Source organism: Cryptomeria japonica, chromosome 10, assembly GCF_030272615.1.
Source record: "Cryptomeria japonica chromosome 10, Sugi_1.0, whole genome shotgun sequence".
Taxonomy (NCBI): domain Eukaryota; kingdom Viridiplantae; phylum Streptophyta; class Pinopsida; order Cupressales; family Cupressaceae; genus Cryptomeria; species Cryptomeria japonica.
In genome coordinates this window covers 352,518,912-352,539,066 of record NC_081414.1, presented here as the reverse complement: position 1 = coordinate 352,539,066, position 20,155 = coordinate 352,518,912, and the positions used below count along the sequence as shown (strand labels likewise).

Below are 20,155 nucleotides of genomic sequence, written 5' to 3'. Positions count from 1 at the left end.
GTATCATAATCTATTTGATTGCAAATTCTACCTATGCTCTGTTTGGTGTGGGATTAAGGCAAGCATGATTCAAATGATTTATAGATATTGGTTGACAATGCTATTAATATTAGATAACTTGAAAATATAGAAATTACAAAATCTGCTGCTCGACAAATGAAAAGTGATCAGCTAGCACATGGCTCACATGTTGGCTTTCCTAAGTTAAGCTGGCCCACATATCTATGCCCCCCTTATCGAAAACAGGCTTCATATAATCCATTGTGCACAAATATAAAATATATAATTATGCTGAAAGGAGCTATGTCAAACTGCCATAAAGATACACAAAGAATTGTAAGTGTATTAATTTAAACAAATGTATTTATAAATAATACTTATAAATAGTTTCACAAGTATTTTTGTAACTGAATTTGTTTAAATGAATATATAATTACTCATCAAATAACTCACTATATGTTTATAAAATAGTTGAAAGGACTAGATTTATTATTTTAAAAGGGGGATGGGAGGTAGAGGTTGGTAATTATATTTTAATATTTTATAATGACTCACTTTAATGTCCCCTTTTTATCAAATGCCCTAGTTTGCCCAAAAATTAAAATTCCAAGGAAGTAGGAGATGGAATGGGGTTATGTACCAACTTAGATCACCCAAATTGAGGTCCTGCAAACATCTTAGATAATCATTGAAACATAATTAAACAAAACATTGTTAGAAATACTAAGCAAAACATAGATTTCATTCTAGGGTTTTGGAACATCAACTTGATTATAAAATAAACATAACTTAATGATGGATCTCAACCATAGGTAGGCTCAGACAAAGGGGTAGGTTAGGGTGCTTGAATGTTCCTCTATTCTAGGCCCAAGAGTGGATCTCTTATCCCTCTTGGCCTCATGGGACCATTTAGTCACTACCTGTTGATGTGTTTTTTATGCACAAAACATTTCAGAATAAAGTACCAAGGTAATTTACCCTCTCTTGAACAAAATCACCTCAGATGCTAAGAATGAGATCAACTAAAATGATTCCAAGGTTTCTACATGTCAGGTCTTGACGAGTGGGTAAGTTCAGTGGTTGATGTGAATTGCTGTGTTTCACTTGGGGGCTTACGCAAATGTTTGGATTATCATGAATGATGCGGAATAGGTGGGGCTGACAACTTAAGATTTATCAATATGGCTCTGAATTTACTTCTTACTAAAAAAGGGGGAAAAAGAATAGGGTTCAGGAAATCTATTATAATCCTAGGAATGTAGGAAATGGTGAATGGATTTAGTGGAATCAAACCAGGCAAGGTCTCACAATCAGGTATTGACACAAGCTTAGTGCAATCGTCTAAGGTATACTTAAAGATTTTCAGGCTATCACCATCAAACGTGGACACCATCCAAGTTGATGCTTGTCAATGGACGAGTAATAGTTGAAGTTATGCTTACTTAAATTCCAGTTGACAACACAAGGCGCACTTACCAACACAAATATACTCAACAAATCTTCCACTCAATCTAACATACATGAAAATAAATTCTAATCTAACTTGGAGGAATTGAGAACCATGAATGCAAATACAACATTTGAAGAGCAAAATCACCAACAATTGAACAATGATTAGGATTCAAATAGTTGCAGCATATACCAACAATTCTACAAAAACTCCCTCTTACAAATGAGAGACAAAGGGGCATATATATAGTCTCTTACAAAATGGATGGCCCAGATTGATCTAAGATCAACGGTCGAGATCATGCCAACAAAACCCTAGAATTGCCCTAATTAGGGTTACATCAAAAATGGCGCCACCAACATATGGCCCAATGAAAAGATACCTAGTCATCATATAGGGAATCTTCTAGAAGATTCCTCCCTGCATCTCTCTCTCTCTCTCCTAGCATACTCCAAGAATCTAGCCAATATTGATTCTAACTCCTCCATGGAAATGCTAGGCAAGTTATCCTGCTGTAAATCAATCACATCCAATGAATCTGAGCAAGCATTCAAAGTGTTCTCCCATTGTGGCATGAGCTTCTGCGAATTATGAACATGAATCAACAAAGAGACCAAGTCATCCATCTGACTCTTCTTCAAAGAGTCCAATTGGCAAAAATACATAAATTTCATCTTGTCTCTTAATTTGGCTAAGTGTAAACCACTAGCATCACTAACATCAACACCCAATAATTCCTCAATCGAGGCAAGGATCTTCATCCGAATGTCCTAAATTAATCCTTCCATCTCCATACAACTCGATTGGGCGTTCTCATAAGCTGATTTCTTCAAGGCTAATGCACAATACCAGCCATGGAAATCATATATGTCTCCACTGTGCACAATGTTCTCGCTGACCAAGGTGGAATTAGGAACCTTCTTCAATGCCAGGAGGCATGGAATAGTCTTGTCTTGAATAGGCCGGAATTTTTTCCAAACTCCCTTCAAATACTGGATTCTGAATACGAGTGTTGTTGTCTTATCATATGCATGGACAAACTGAGTAAGGAAATCATCTGCCTGCTTTCTCGTGCTTTCAATCCACTTTTCCACCTTTGAGTGTGTACCTCTCGCTACCTCGCAATGTGAATGTATTCCATGGTCAACTGCAATAGGGGAAATAAGGGTGGGATCTCCACGCCTTGTCCCTGCAATATACTCTCTGAGTCTAATATTTTCTTCTTTGTACCTTTCATTCTCCGCAATCGCTCTGTCTAACCTTGCATTGATTGCTTGGAGGTTGCCACCATTCTCCTGGAATTCCTGCCCTGCGGATGTACGACCAAGGGCGACTGAAGTGATCTGGAAATCCATAGGAGTAGCAATGTCCGCTGTCACGCCTGCAATAGGAAGAACAATATGCGCAATCCGCATTCCTGTCTCATCTCTAGCGATGTGCGACATAATCTCTGCGCTCTTGGGCTCCTTCTTCTTAGTACTCCTACATCAATATCATCAATAGGCTGTACCTCTATCATTTGTTTACTTTTCTTCATGCTTCTCCTCAACCATTTAGGAATAGCGGCCATTTCCATACCATCATCAAGACATACTTCTTGATCAAGTCCTTTCAATGCCGAAATAACATCATCATTATCATCAGGATTACTCCTGGTCCAATCATATGCTTCATTTCCCAAGCTAACTTCCAAAAGGACAGTAGGGGATTCCGGCTGATCATTATTCTCATCAGGAGGTGCAGATGTCGCTGTGGCATGGAATTCCTGAATATTCTTTGGTAGTATCACTGTGTTGGAACACTGTTGAGTCTCCTTATTCTGTTCTGTTACTTAATCACTTCGATTGATGAGACACTGGGAGGGGGTGAAGGAATGATAAGTGGAGTGATAGTCTTCTGTTTCTTCTTCACCTCCTCAATCTTCTTCCCTTTGGCCTTGACTTCTCCAGGCGTGTTCTTCCTTCTCTTGGGAGCTTGACTCTCTTCGTCTGCATGAATCCTGACATCACTGACAATCCTCTGATCATCCTCGAAAGTAGACTCTTTCGGCTTCATCCTTTCATAAGTGAAGGGAACACCCATGTCAACCAACTTATTCATCTGCATATCTACCCATGTGCGGGAGAAATTCAAGACCTCTCTCATCAATATATTCAGGTCGATCTCCTCTGACTCTGACCAATTAGGCAATAGGATTGCCTTCTTCATTTCACTCTCATGCTGTGGATGTGTATGATCTCTATCATCTAATACCTGATCAGGGATGAGGAAAAGTTCACACTTCCTCATGAAATCCACTGACATTCTGGACCACATTCTTCTCTTCATTGCTTGTTCGTCCATCAAGTTAGCCCAATAATCCTCTATGTCAACCTTATGAGTGAACTTCTCTCCCTTGATCCTTCCGACCTTCTTGTCTGGATCAAATCTTTCTCTTTTCTTGTATGTTGCAAATCTGTAGAATGCAATCTCTTCACCTGTAGTGCTGGCGGCTATGGCGGATTGGCAAACCTTTGCCGTCTTCCCAACTGAAATAGGGAATGTTATTCCTGTCCTGTGCTTCTCTCTCTGGATAACATCGAACTCTAGAAGCTGTCTTACCACTTCAACAATATCATTCTGTCGGTTGGATACCTAGGAAGTCTGTAGGGTTCAGATTGAAACCCATGAATCCTGAGGTATGTGAAAGTGGGGAACTGTATATACCACGATCCATGTTTTTCTATTAACTCTGTTGCCTCCTTGGACAATCTTTTGTGGATTACGTCCTGCAACATTCGTGTGATGTACATAGTGAATGCATCATTCACTCTTTTGTAGTCTTCAATTCTATGCATGCTCAGCTGGGGGTAGCATTTTGTAGTCTTCAATTCTATGCATGCTCAGTTGGGGGTAGCATTCATAACTCTTGTATTGTCCTTGCCCATTCTCGACTTCACCTTTGCATATTAATCCTCTGTATGAAACAAACCGTGCAAGCAGGTACACCAGGTAGGAAGTCATGGCGAATGACTTGGACCGCTCTACATTTCTCAGCTGGAAATCCAGATTGTCACTTATAATCTTGGACCAATTCACTGGTGTTCCTCTCAGACAATCCTGGATGAGTTAGAACATCCATCCATGAAATATTGCTCCCTGCGGCATCCCCATCACTCTGTTGAGTGGGAATATCAAATCACTATATTCCTCCTTAAAATCTATGCACATAAGTGTCTTGGGAGCCTTGGAATGATGAGATCTAGGCTCAATCATCCACTCTTTGTTAATTACATTCTTACATACACCCATCTTCTTCGTGTATCTGTCTCCATAATCCTCCTTGGTCACATCCTTCATGTCCGTTCCGCGTGGAATTCCGAACACCTCAGCAATGGCATCCTTAGCAAGGTAGGCGATGACAACGCCCTTAGGACTCTTGATCATTTTTGTGAGCGAATCGTAACATCGTGCACACTCCAGGATCAACTCACTGCACTGTATGGACTGTGGAAATCTAGCGGCATGGAAAATGCCACTCTTCATAAAATTCGCATATGTTGGAGAAGGAACCTGATCTCTGACTCCGAACATCCGACGCTGCATTTGGTCGAAGTCCAGGAAATGCATGTTTGTATCTATGATCTCCTTCCATCTGGATGAAATCTTAAACTTTGGATAAAATCCAGTCTCCAACATATTCAACAGTTCTTTCCTTTCCTTGTATCCTGACTTTGACATCGCACCTGTACGAAGCTCGAAGTTAGACTTAGGAAAATATTCGTAATAAAATTCTTGACTTTCTAAAGATTTAGTTAATTTAGAGCATGGAGTCAGGAAAATAATCCATACACTTGGTAAATTTTAGCAATTAAGTTCAAAGTGTGACAACACTAAGGCATGGAAGCCTTCCATAAAATTCATTTAATACCTCCTTATGCTTAGAAAATATGCAAGCTAAAGTGCAAAGGAGTATACCGGATTGATGATGATTAAGGAAAAGGTGTGAAAGATTGTGTTTTCATACAATGAATGTCTGAAGACACCTTCCGCAGTCAACGATGGAGATCAAAATTCTGAAGACAACCTGAAAATCAAACTTTTAAAACATGTCGCAATCTTCAAAATGTGCATAAAATCAATAAAAATCAGCTTTATTGATGAAAACAATCATTTTTTGGAATGTAAGTATCGCTGGTAAAATTTAGTTTTCAGAGGACAAGTCTGAAAATCGGATATTTCAGACTTACCAGCACCTTGCAAAGTGGTTTAAATCCCTGAAAATAATCAAAAATTGCTAAGGAAACAGCCCCAAACAAATTTGCCAAAATTGGTTAGGTGGCTGGAAATGAAAATTTCTGAGGACAACCGCCTAACAATGGAGTTTCAGACCTGCACCAGCGATAAAATGGTCTCAAAAATGCACAGAAAATTCCATAAAACACCTCCAAATGCTAGATGTTTAAGTTGGAATTGGCTGGGCAATAAAAACTTAAGTCTGAAAATTAATGGTAGCCATTAATGGATGTCAAAATCTGAAGCAAACCTCAGATCTGAAGCGAATTAGTAGGCTGGAAATGATGGCAGCCACCAAGAATGCATGAAAATCATCAAAATATGGCACCAAATCACCTCCCAAGCAAAATCGAAATTTTCCCAAGTTTAGTGCCAAAATGGAATTCTGAAAATTGATGTCAATGGTAGCTTAGATCTGCAGCACTGAAGGATGGCAACAATCTGGAAAAAATCGCCCAAGTTGGGGTTGGATACCCCAAACACGAAAAATTGCCTTCCTTAGCAAAAATCGAAATTTTTCAAAATTCTGAAAAACGTTGTTAATGGCAGCAATTTGTAGCAATGAAGGTCTGAACAACAAGCAAAAATGGTGGAGGAAAAATCGCCCAAGTCTCCAATCATGAAATTGCCAACTTTCACCAAAAAATGCCAAATTTGGAAAAAATCACCAAACTTAGCAAAATCGAAATTCTGAAACTGGTCTTAATGGCAGCCAAGAGGAATAAATTAGCAAGCTGGAAAAAATGGAGGAAAATAAATCCTCAATCCCACACTTCACGAAAACGCCTTGCTAAAAATTCGCCCAACTTGGAGAAAAAATCGCTTTCATGGAGACACCTGGCAGAAATAATAATAAAATAATGTTGAAGTTCTTCTCATATACTTGCTTCCACCTCCAACTTTCACCACACAAGCAATGTGGGATAAAACACTTGTATAAATACTTGCTTGGTGAAACCCTAACTTTCTTCTAGAAGGTTCAAACATTTAATAATTATTGCAAGTTATTAAATTTGCTTTTAAATTTTAAATAATCATTTAATAATTATTTAAAAGCAATCAAAAGATTGCAATTTAAATCCAAAATAAAGCCTCCAGAGAAAAATCGCTATCAGTTGGGATTGAAAAATCCCTTTTAAAAATCACTTAAGTGTCAAAATTTGTCCCATAAGGGAAATTCGACCTATGCTTGGACAAAAATCCATGCATAACTTCATCAAAATGCACATAAAAACCCTCCCAGGGGAAATTCGATGCGAGTTTGGACAAAAATCCAGACAAAAATGCACTCAATTTGCAAAAAATCACCCCCAGGGGAAATTCGATATGTGTCTGGACATAAATCCACACTCAAAACTCACTTAGCTTGAAAAAAATACCTCCTTGGTGGAAATTCGACCCCAGTCTGGATGAAAATCCGGACTCAAAACTCTTCATAATGTTCCCAGTGGAAAATCGATCCTTGTCTGGATAAAAATCCGGACAAAAATCCTTACAAAAATGCTCAGGGGAAAATCGACCTATGTCTGGATGAAAATCCGAACAAAAATCCTCACTTAGTTGTCACAAAAATCCTGGTGGAAAATTGACCTAGGCATGGAATTATCCTTGCATTCCAGTCCGCACTCCAGTCAGAACTCCTGGTGGAAAATCAATGGCAGTCTGGATAAATCCTGACACTTAGCCAAATTTTAGCACTTCCAAGGGAAATTCGACTTGGGTATGGATAAACAGTGGGGGAAATTAGTGGCCAGTATGGATTTCAAGGGAAACCCATGTGTAGTGTGGATTTTGAGTGGGGGAATGGGTTGGGTAGTCTGGAATGTGAGGGGAAAAACACCTCTAGCATGAAATTTGACCCTTTAACCCTTGGAATAAGGATTTCCCTTAGGATTTTATCATTTTAACCACTCAAAATCACTCAGCGACTTTAAATTTGACTGGACTTATACTAATTTTCCAAAAATATGAGCGAAATGCTAGGAAAATATTGGAATAAAGTGCGAAACCAACTTAAATAATACCTTAGGAGCGAGAAAACAACTCCAAAAGGTCTGTGAATATCTTGGCACTTTAGAATCACTGATGCGCGTGTTTAGAAACACGTTAACGTTCAAATGGTCAAACACTTAGCAAAACTTAGGATCATTAAAAATATCATCTTTTGCAACTTGATCCTAACACTTCAAAAACCCTAGATGACACTAGGCATGATCAAAACTCCAAGACTCGGGCACGGGAAACGCAAAATTGCCCACTAAGCAGCCAAAACCCTAACCTAACAATGCAAAAAGCCGGCAAAGAGGGGGTCCCTGTTAGCAATGGGGCGATGTGTGAAAAGGTCACAACATCTGGCGACTCCACTAAGGAAATGTTCCAGAACATTTCAAGAACAAAGCTCAATCTGACACTTGGAATCTTCAATTAATCCTTTCATAACATAGCAAAAGGTCAGAAAACTCATTTGAAAAGATGGAATCCAAGAATTGTATCAAGTTACTTAGTCATTGATTATCCAGGTGTGTGCAATTGCGTTCATTACCTTCACAAGAATATTGTAAAGTCAAAGGATCCAGTGAGACTAGCTACGTAAGATGTCCATACTTTGCAAGCGGCCGATTATAACCTCACGGATATTGCTCCACTGCCTGCCAGGCGTCTATAGCCCCGGTGGAGTTACTCGCATTTTCCCACTAGCCAATTTAGATATTTCATTTCTTTGCATTGCTTTCTTTTCTTTTGATATTTCGTTTTTTGCATACTTTCAAATTCCGTCAATTCATTTGGCTTGTAAGTAATAAACTTACTTGGGTTCGAGAATTATAATGGCATTGAAGCAGGATATATAGATTTTTCACTAGTCGCAACTTCACCTGAGAATTTATAATAACTCAGATAAAATTAATATGTAAAATATAATAATCAAATTATGTCAGCATCAAAATACAATAAAAGTTTTCCAATCTCGTCAAATACGGATTCAACCTATGATACACTATACAAAAACAATCTCTAATTCAAAGAACTTCATGAGGTATCGCTCAAGAAATGGACTAAACAAAACCTGGCAAAACACAGAATGTGTCTTGACAACAACTCCCACATCACAAGCGGATATCCCTCGGAACCAGCACCTAAGCAAGGCCGAACTAAAACCTAAAGCAGAACTGGAAGCAAAACTAAACTAAGGCAAACCAAAACAGACCTATTCTAACTATGATACAAAGGGGTAGGCTTCAAAAGAAACCTAAGGTTGGAAGTAATGCTTGAGGAACTGTCCATTGACGGGCAACGGAACATCCTCCCCAGTTAAGGTTCTCAACTTGAATGCATTCTCTCCCAGTATCTCAGCAATCTGATAGGGGCCTTTCCATAGTTTGTCAAATTTATCGTGATCTCCCCTTATTTCATGGGCTTTATCCCAATATAGCACTAGGTCAGAAATCCTAAAGGCTTTTACCTGTGCTTGTCTGTCAAACCATCTCTTAACTACGCCTTGATGTTTGGCAAAATTCTCTAATGCTTTATCTCTTTTTTCTTCTAAATTCATCAACTGTGTCAGTCTTGTTTGCACTCTGTCTACGCCCTCCATGTAATCTTGTATGAATCTTAGTGTAGGAATTCTTAGTTGTACGGGGAAGACATGCTCTTGGCCATATACTAGAAAATATGGGGATGTCCCCAATGAATTCTTAACTCTCGTTCTATCTGCTCAAAGGGCGAATCTCAATTGTGTGTGCCAATCCTTCGGATTTTTCTCTAACAATTTCTTGATCACACTCAACAAATTTTTATTCGTAGATTCGGCTAACCCATTATCCTGAGGATAATAATTCGATGAAAACTTAAGGGTTATACCATATTCAAAAGCCCAATTTGAAAATTTTAATGATGTAAAGGAAGAACCATTATCACAAACAATAGCATGTGGACAACCAAACCTGGTAATGATGTTCTCCTCTAAAAATTTAATCACGGCATCAGTTGTACATAACTTCAAAGCTTGAGCTTCTGACCATCGAGTACAGTAATTAGTCGCGGTTAAAATGTACCCGTGTTGCGCAGAGGAAGGTGGATTGATCATACCAATGACGTCGATACCCCACATAGCGAAAGGTCTGGACTCGATCACGGGCTGCAGTGGCATGGCTGGATTCTTCTCTCGAACGACAGCAACCTGGCATGTGTGACACGTCTTCACATGTTCATGAGTATCTCGGAACAAGGTAGGCCAGTAATAGCCTGCTCTTAGAATTTGGTGCGCAGTAGCCAAGCTTGCACCATGACCCGTCCCAAATCTATTGTGAAAATGTTCCACAATCTGTTTAGCTTCATTCTTTCCAACACATCTCAAATATATTCCTTCATGATTTCTTCGGTATAAAACCGAGCCTTGTAACATAAAATGCTGACACTTCAATTTTAATGCTCTCTTTTGAGCAGGACTCATATGCGCGGGGCATCTATGGTTCAATAAATAGCAAACAATATCTTTATACCATTCATCTGGAGTGACATCTTCAATTGCATAGACTTGTTGGACTAATTCGGGTCCATCAACTGCTAGAGTTTGCGCTAAGGCTTGACCTCGAACAAGTCTCATCGGTTGATCTCAATGTCGTACTCCTAGATAGTGGCAACCCACTTTCCTCTTCTTTCTCCTAATTCATTCTGCATAAGGAGCATCTTAACTGCTGCATCTGGGACAATGGCATGAACTTTTGTCCTCAAAATGTAATGTCTAAATTTCTTTATTGCTTTCACCAAAGCATAAGCTTGTTTTTCTACGTTCAGATATCTTAGCTCCGCATCTTTCAACGGTGCGCTCATAAATGCTATGGGATGTTCATCTTTATCTTCGTTCTTCTGTGTAAGGACTGCAGCACAAGTATGTTCTGAGGAGAATGAATACACATAAAAAGGCCTCGCATAATCAGGACTGACCAAAACAGGAGCCTCAACGATGGTGGACTTGATTTCTTCAAATGCTTTCTTTGCTTCTGTCGTCCAATCCATCTTAGCATCTTTCTTCAACATTTCATTCAGTGGTCATATTATCTCAGCAAATCCAGAGATAAATTTCCTCACAAAATTAATCTTACCAAAGAAGGACTTCAGTTCTTTCTTATTGTTCGGGAGGTTTATCTTAGATATAGCCTCAACTCTTTTTAGATCAATGGAGATTCCTTTCTCCGAGATAATATGTCCTAACAATTTACCTTCTGTAACCCCGAATATGCATTTCTTGGGATTAAGAGATATCCCGTATTTTCTGCATCTTTGAAATACCTTTCTCAAATCTTCAATGTGATCTTCTCTTTTCCTTGAGAAAATTGTAATGTCATCCATGTAAATAATGATGCATTTTCCAATTAAATCTTGAAATGCAATGTCCATAGCTCTTTGGAACGTGGCTCCAGCATTGATTAAGCCAAATGGCATCCTTCTGTATGCAAACGTACCCCACTTTGTGGTGAATGCTGTTTTAAATCTATCTTCATATTCTACCATCACCTGATTGTATCCTGAATATCCGTCCAAAAAGGACATCATCTGTGATCCATTCACAATCTGTAAAACCTCATCCAATGATGGAAGTGGGTAGTTATCCTTTTTTGATGCTTTATTCAAATTTCTGAAATCAACACAAAGCCTTATCTCTCCACTCTTCTTTCTAACTGGGACCAGATTGGCGACCCACGTCGAGTGTCGCACAAGAAAGATAATCCTTGCTGATAACAATTTCTTCACTTCTTGATATATAAGAGGCTCTAGCAAAGGTTTCACTGGCCTCTGTCTCTGCCTAAATGGCTTATTGTCTGGCTTCAAGGGAATAGTATGTGTAATGATTGATGTATCATATGTCTTCAAATCATCATATCCCCATGCAATCACATCGAGAAAATCTCTCATGTTCTTTAATATGCCTTCCCTTTCACTGGGTGTGCATGTTTTCCCTATGAATACATTCTTAACTTCGTTGTCATTTCCCAAATTCACCGTTTCACAGGCACTTCCACTTGAGTCATGCAATCTTTTTATCTTCATTTTATCTCTATCAAATATTCTTTCCAGCTCTATCATTCCATTAGGAATGAAGTTTGTCTTCAACTCTAGGATACCATCTGAATCATATTCTGCTTCTTCGGCTTCCTCTTCATCAATAACCTGACAAAGGAAAATATCTGTATTTGTCAGAAAATCCAATATATGCTTATCATCTTCAAAAACTTGGAAATTGGTGACATTATCTAGTATGGATGGAACTGATGCGAGTTCCACTGTAAACTTCTTTAATCTTTCCATGGCGATGGGTGCCAAGGAACTAGCAGCCTGTGCAAGCGCATTTGCCACTTGATTCTGTGATCTGTATATTGACTTGATATTGAAAGCATCAAAGCTTTCAAATCTATAAACCTATATTTTTTTTTTATCAATCACAGCCGAAGTGGAATTTTTTAGCTTTTGACCGGAGAGATCGCATTTTTGAGGGGGCTCATCCTCATGTTTGTTCGGCAATAACACCCTTATATCTCCTTTTGCCGTCTTGTCTTCCACACCCAAGCATCACCTTATCTCTCTCCATTGCTTGTGTGTGGGATACATGGCCTCGAGTAGATTCGAACCCAAGATCTCTCATGTAGGAGGCTCGCAACTAACCACTGCATTGTGGGGTCATCCCCAAATCTATAAACCTATATTTTTTTTTGATAGGTAAATAGCTGTAGAGGGGCAGCACCCATTATATTAATATGAAAGATTTTTGCATGTATAAGTTTGGAAATATGTCTTGCTTCCTACTGCTTACTACCCCAAAGGCTTGATGCCCATGAGTTACATTCGGGAATTCCCAAAAAACTACCATATAGAGGCTAACTACTACCAGCATACACACCTACCACCCTGCATATTTATACTACATTAACAAAATTATAGGCTAATGCCTGTTTGTTGTGCCAGAATTAAAAACACAGAAACAAAACGAGAGACAATACCCAAAGGCTCAGACAAAGCCAACATCCGTCTCCTCAAGCACCATTGCCTCAGGTTCGTTGTCCTCCTCTTGCAGGTTCTTCTCACTTTCTTTAGCTTTTTGGAAAAGTACCACTTTCAACACCACAGGGCAATCCATCCCACAATCAGCATGGACCTCCGAATCAGCCATTTCTTTCGGGAGATGATCGTCGTTCAGTATCCATTCTTCGCCGTGGCCAAAGCCCCATGCATTGTTAGGTTCAAACTCATCGTTTTCCAAAACTCCAATGTCCTGCCTTTCACTCAAGCCCTCCACCATAACAAAATGCCTCATCCAAGCCTTGTTAGGGCTCGACAAAACGACAATTGCCTTAAGCAGGAATGAAATATTCTTGTCCTTCCCGTCCCATTCCGTAACCAGGCTCCCCCGATCAAGGGCTTGCGCCACCACAAATTTCTTAACCTCTAGTCCCTCTCCCGACGACATGTAGTAATTCAATGGCAGTGGGGTGTGCAAGTTGGCATCAATATTATCCAGGGCAACGTCAATCTCACCAAGAAAACAATGCTTGGATACCATTTGAGTCATTTTCTTGACTCTCTGCTTAACCCCCATATAAACCAGCATGGCGACGAACATGGCCGGGATATCGGAGTTTACCCGGTATCGGTGATAAGCTCTAATGAAATCCCCACCCAAAATTCTTTTTACAACATGCAGAATAAGAGGGTGCTTTGTGGCCATGACTGCTAGTAGGCGTTTGTCAGAAATTTCCCCCAAGAAGGCCATTTGTCATTTGGTAGGCTCCAGCATAACAGGCGTATCTATCCCTAGCAACCCTAGCACCCTATGCTCAACCACACTGCGATAGCTCAAAATCACCAGGCAATATGCAAAAACTTGAGAAAAAGGTTCTATAAATAGACCAAGCATACACTCTCATGATCGCCAAGGGGATGTGGGATGTCCTAGCACTTCTAACATTAATGAACTCTCATTGTTCGAGAAAGGCGAGGGTGATGTGTCATGTGGGAATATCAGGCACTGTTGAGATATGATGTTAGCATAGTACCATTCAATCATGTATTGACAGACTGCGCTGCCGCTTTAGCTAGATTGTCCGCTATCACATTCCCTTCCCGATACACATGGCTTATATGAAAATCTTCCAATTCATTCAACAACGATTTGATTGGTCGGAGCCGTTGATTGAGGATCCAACATGGGGTTTCATTTTTCCTGATCGCATTTACCACATTTAGGGAGTCACCTTCCAAATGGATTTTCCGAGCCTCACTACTGACCCCAACTTATAGACCACGTAATGCAGCTCAAAACTTTGCCATATTGTTTGTAGTATGACCAATGTAATCTGAAACTTCCATTAAAGAATTACCAAATTCATCACGAATCACACACCCAATGCTACTAGGGCCTGGGTTGCCCAAAAAGGCCTCGTCAAAGTTTATCTTGACCCAACCAGGGTTTGGAGCATCCCACTGAAGTGGGGGGTTGCAGGAATTGTTCCCAAAGAGAGTTGGAACAGAGAGGTTTGGGAAGGTGAGTTTTAGTCTACAGTCCCATCCTCTATATACATTTTACTTTAATGTCTTCCCTTTTGCAGCTTCATTGATTAGAGCAATAAAAGAGGTTTCTATCTTCTAACATAGGGCACTTGAATCCATCAACTTGTCCTGAAATATGCGCCTGTTGCATTCCTTCCATAATTCCCAAATTAGAAGGGATGGGAGAATTGTCCATAGATCCCCAAATACCGCCTTCAAGGTCCTTTGTGGCCCATTTTAAACCAGTCGTCAATCCCTTCCGGGAATGGACAATAAAGGTTTAATTTATGCATGAAATACCACCAACACTTACATGAGTATTCACATAACAACAATAGGTGATCAACGGTTTCTGAATTTCTCCCACATAGAACACATCTACTGGGACCTTGCACTCCAAATTTCATGAGCCTATCACAATTGAGTATTCTCTTTTGTATAGCCAACCATGTGAAAACCCCGGCCTTCGGCAAGCAATGCTTGTTCATAATAATTTTGATGGCCATTCATGATTGGCTCTAGCAACTTCTTTGATCTTGTAGCCCAGGTTGACCTTGTAGTTTCCATCCTTGGAGACACACCAGCAAATGATGTCTTCCTTTCCTGATGGGATGATCGTGCGACTCTTCAAAATATTTTCCAAGGTATCTTTTTGCCTTTGATCCACATTCAAATTGTCTAGGGCCCTCCATTGCCACTTCATTACACCATCCTGCAACACTACTCCAAAATCACAGACCTTGTTTCCCCACAGCCGTGTTGACTCCTTAATATCATTCAGATCTGGGAGCGAGCTCATAATATCTCCACCTTCCCATGAGTCATTCTAGAAGGATGCTTTCTGTCTGTTTCCAATTTCCCAGGAAACATGATCCCCAATAATGTCCTTGCATTCTAGTATATAGTTCCAAATTGCCAAGCCTTTGGGAGGGTTGAGAGTTGTTAGAATTCTTTTTGGCTCAACCGAGACTAGGTATTAGCCTTTGCATTGGAGAGTTGTTAGAGAGATCATTTGGATAGCAGGGTCTGCTTGAGTTGAGGTGGGTCAGTAGGTGGTCCAGGTCAGGGTCTCTTTGAAAGCCTTCTCTAGGTCAGGCTTTGCTCTTGTTTCTAGGTTAAGTCTTGATTAAGATGAAGGAAGGACCTAAAAACCAAGTCTAAGAGCAAAGTTGAGGGGAAAATGAGAAAGTTGAGCCTAAATGAGAAATTTCGCTCCTGACCCTTCCAAAGGGTCCATAGCGAAATTCCTAGATAGGTCATGTCCTTCCAAAAGTACCTAAGCGAAATTGTCAAGATGCACTTTTCATTCAACATTTTGGCTAGACACTTCCTTAAGGTGGTTTGTTGGTGCGTCCTAAGGTGAGAACAATGTGATTGAGGGTGAGGTTTGAAGGTTTGAGTGATATTTAAGGCTAATTCCTCAATTTTGCTCTTGACCCTTTCAAAGGGTCCAGAGCGAATTTCCTTGGATTTCCCTAATTTGCATCAAGCTTAGGTTCCATGGCATTAATTGAGGTTGATTGAACTTAGAGGCACCCTTAGGAGGTCATGGTCACTAAACAATAAGAATTTGAGCAATTAGGCCAATTTCGTTCCTGACCCTTTCAGAGCGAATTTCCTTGGATCTCTCTTCTTGGTCCTAATTTGCATTATAAACCTTGTCCCTAGGGCGTTATTGTGAGAGTATTGAAGTGTGAAACAAAGTGAAGTGATGAAAAGTAAAGGATTTGAATATGATTGCAAATTTCGCTCCTGACCCTTCCAAAGGGGGTCCAGAGCGAATTTTTTTTTTAAGCTCTTGACCCTTCCAAAGGGTCCAGAGCGAAATCCTCCAAATAGATTATTTCTTCACTAGGGACATCAAATGGTGGACATACATGGCAAGGAAGGGTTTCATAAAGACAAGTCTAAAGCAAAGCTAAGTAAGAAAGGATGAGAATTGAGCCTAAAAGACAAAATTTGCTCCTGACCCTTCCAAAGGGTCCAGAGTGAATTTCTTCATAAAGCATTATACCTTGCTCAAACTTTTGAACTAATCCATTCCCAAGCATGTTTGAAAGCAAAACACTTGTTTTTGATGAGGAAAGGTTGGAAATGAAGTCAGTAATGGAAAATTTGAGCCTAAAACATCAATTTTGCTCTTGGCCCTTCCAAAGGGTCTAGAGCGAAATCCTTGGAAAGACTTAATTCCTCACCAAATGCATTGAGAAGACATCACCTTAGAGCAAGTTGGCTTGAGTTTGATAGGATAAGGGTGGAAAGGACAAATCCTAGGCTAATTAAGTGTGGATAGAGTCTAGAAATGTAAATTTGGCCTGATGTACTAAATAAACCTTGTTTTGATAGCAAATTGACTTGATGGTGATGGGAGGAGGTGTGATTGGTTAAATTCAAGGCAAAGAAAGGACGAATGGATGAAGAAATTTGGCCTAGGGAGAATTTCGCTTTTGAACCTTCCAAAGGGTCCAAAGCGAATTCTCCTAAAAACACTATTTTCCTCCGTGTTCAAACTAAGATCTTTGTTCCTAAGACATGGTCGAGGGAGGATTGATATATACTTGCCTTAAGAACTGAATGGAAGTGAAGGAAGGCAATGATGGATTTGAGGTCAAAAGACAAATTTCGCTCCTGACCCTTCCAAAGGGTCCAAAGCGAATTTTCATAGAATCTTCCCTTTGCTTCAAATTTGGACTAATTTTGTGCCTTGGAGCCTTAGCTGGGATGTCATCACGCCTTGGAAGCAATTGAGGGGTGACAAGGTGGAGGATTTGGGCCTAAAATGCAAATTTCGCTCCTGACCCTTTCCAAAGGGTCTAGAGCGAAATCCTTAGGATAGTCTAAGTTCTTGCCAAAGAACGTTGAAATGGACATGACTTTGAGGGTAGATGGGCTTGATAGTATGGGGGAAGGACCCAAAGGCCTAGCCTAGGAGCAAAGTTCAAGGAAATGATGAAAGGTTGAGTGCAAATACAAATTTCGCTCTTGACCCTTCCAAAGGGTCCAAAGCGAAATTCCTAAAACCTCTATTTTGCTTCATGTTTGAAACCAAGATTTTTGTCCCTATGGCGTAGTTGAAGGAAGATTGATGTATTCTTGCCTTGAGAAGAGATTTGAGGCAAAGAGATGATGAAATTTGAGCTAAAATGCAAATTTCGCTCTTGACCCTTCCAAAGAGTACAAAGCGAAATTCCTAGGAGGTCTAACGTTTTGCCTAGGTCCTTTAGCAAAACCTATTCCTAAACAATTTTGGAGGTGGATGATTTGATCTTGGTAAGGTAAGGTTGAAGATGAGCAACTTTGTCAAATTTCGCTCCTGACCCTTCCAAGGGGTCCAAAGCGAATTTCATTATAGGGCTTGTCCTTCCAGAGGGTCTAGAGCAAATCTCAAGATAGGTCTTGTCCTTGGAGAGGGTCCAAATCAAGTTGATCTTAATACCTTCTTGTTGATGATTTAAGATGAGAAATATCATGTTAGAATGAATATATCATTTATTCTTAATCATCTTTTGTTTGTTTTGTAGGTCAACAAAATTAAGATGGAGGAAGATTAGGCCAGGACAAGTGCGAGCTCTTCCAGTTTCATCATCATCAAGGACACTTCAAATGCGTGAGAGAGGACTCAAGGTGCTACTAAATTGAAGGACTTCGAATGATCAATTGCAAGCAATGTGTTAGAACTATCCTCAAAGAGATAACAGGATGTCAGAGAAGAAGGATCTTGTAAATACTTCAAAGCAATATGAGCTACTAGAGGAGGAGTGACTTGACTGTGAGGAGGCTTCATCAAACACATGGGAGTCCTGGAGGTACATCGTTCATCGAGTACATCAAGGACAAAGGAGGATCACCGAGGTCAGTGCAAGGGTATGTTGAAAGAAGCAGATAGTTTCAAAAGAGTTAATCAAAGTTAGCTTCTCAACATCACCAAATTGAGTATCAAAAGAGATACGAGCAAATACCAGACACGGTGGCATCCCAGTCACTGTTCCTCCAATCAGATAGGTCCACATCAGCATGTCCAAATTCAATGTACCTGACTCACCAGTGATGGCACAAACTTCAAGGCACCTACCCCGATTTTCTATTGGTTCACCAGCATTGAATGCAATTTTCCCATTGGCTAAGGGAAGTTTGTTGTAACAAACCCTAATTAGGGTTTCATCTTGTAATCCTAGTCGTTGATTGTAAATCAATCAGAGCCATTGAATTGTAAAGAGTTCTCTATATAAAGCTCTAGCTCTTCATTTGTAAGGGTTAATAGTTGGTTAATAGAGGTTAGAATAGCTAATAGTCAGTAAAATAGAATAGCAATTAGAATAGACTAGGAGGAGAAGGTAAGAAATTGTTGCCTAAATTGTAAATGAACTCCATTTTCATTGAAGTTAAGGTGAAGTGTGTTGTTTCTTTGCAATTTGCATGGTCTTTTGTTGAATCTTCATTTTAGATGGTAAATAATTAGATTGAATGAAGAAAGTTATTGAATGCACTCGTGTGGAATCCGCCTAGTCCAAACCACTAGCCTCTTGTTGATTGTAAGGGCGCCCTGCGTGGTCAATTGGCATTGAATGAGCTTAATCTCGAGTCGTTACATGTCTATTGTTCATGAATGGTGCTCAATGTCTGATGGTGTACGATTTGAACACATTTGAAGCATCCCTTAGAAGATCGCACTGAGTTGGTGTTGAATTGTTCAGCTTGATGGTGAGACCCAACCCAGTAGGACTCCAACTAGTCATTCATCCATCTTCTCGCATTCTAGGTCTTAGAGTATACTTCCTGAGTCCTGTATCTTTTGATGTTTCTTTATCTTCCAGCTAGTAGATAGGACTTGAGTTCCAACAAATCAGACGCTTAGCCAGTCGAATGTAAGTCCCCTTGTGATTCCAGCATAATCACATTAGACCAAATAGAGCTTATCCACACGTAGAGACCCTACATATAAGAACCTTGGAGTTGCCTCGATTGATCCTTAGGCGAAATCTTCAACATTCGAGGAAACTTTGTTCAAGAGAGGATAAGATACCTTGGTATTTTATTCTGTGTTCGCATGTGCATAAAAAACACATCAACACAACCCAATTCCACATAAACTTCCTCATGATCCAGATGAGGTCGTCTTCCACAGCTGTAGGGATTTTTAAACATGCTATCAAAAAAACAGGGATCGCGGCCAATACTGATTTGATCATTGTGAGTCTTCCAGTCGAGGAAGTCCACTTGCCCTTCCAATTATCTAGTTTAGCCTTACACTTCACAATCAGCAATTCCCAGTAGCTAATCTTGTTTAGCCCTGTGAACAGATTGGTACCCAAAAATCTTCCAGGCAAGTTTGCAACCCTTAAATTTAGAATTCTAGACAGGGTTCTTTGTAGCCTTGGTTGTGTATTAACAAAAAAGACTTCTGATTTGTTCCAGTTGATGCTCTGTCCAGACGCTTTGCAATACTCATACAAGCAAGATTTAATGACTCTAGCCTCACACTTGCTCGAAGCACCAAAGAGGATTGTGTCATCTGCAAATTGGAGTTGAGTAGTATGCTCAACTCCATTTGCAACATTCACCCCTGCCCAACGCCCATCTTGATACAAGCCGCAAATAGATCTTCCCAAGGCCTTTGCCATAATGATGAAAAGTAAAGGGGAGAGGGCGTCTCCTTGCCTAATCCCTCAGGTGGAGGAGAAAAAACCATGAGCAGACCCATTGACTAACACAAAGAACTTTGGGGTAGATAAGTAGCTTTTAACCCATTTGATCCATTTGTCCCCAAAACCAAACTTATCCAAAACCTCGAAGAGGAATTCCCTATCCACTAAGTCATGCTTTCAGAATGTCCACAGAATCATATAGGCATCCCTGGATTTCCTAGCGGAGTGTAATGTTTCAGGAGGT

General features: G+C 40.0%; 1 protein-coding gene across 3 annotated transcripts in view; it reads left to right on the top strand.

The window, feature by feature from the left end:
* LOC131051666 (uncharacterized) overlaps positions 1 to 20,155 on the top strand; it is a 105,135-nt gene that overhangs the window by 62,409 nt on the left and 22,571 nt on the right. The gene's annotated exons all lie outside the window — the stretch shown is intronic.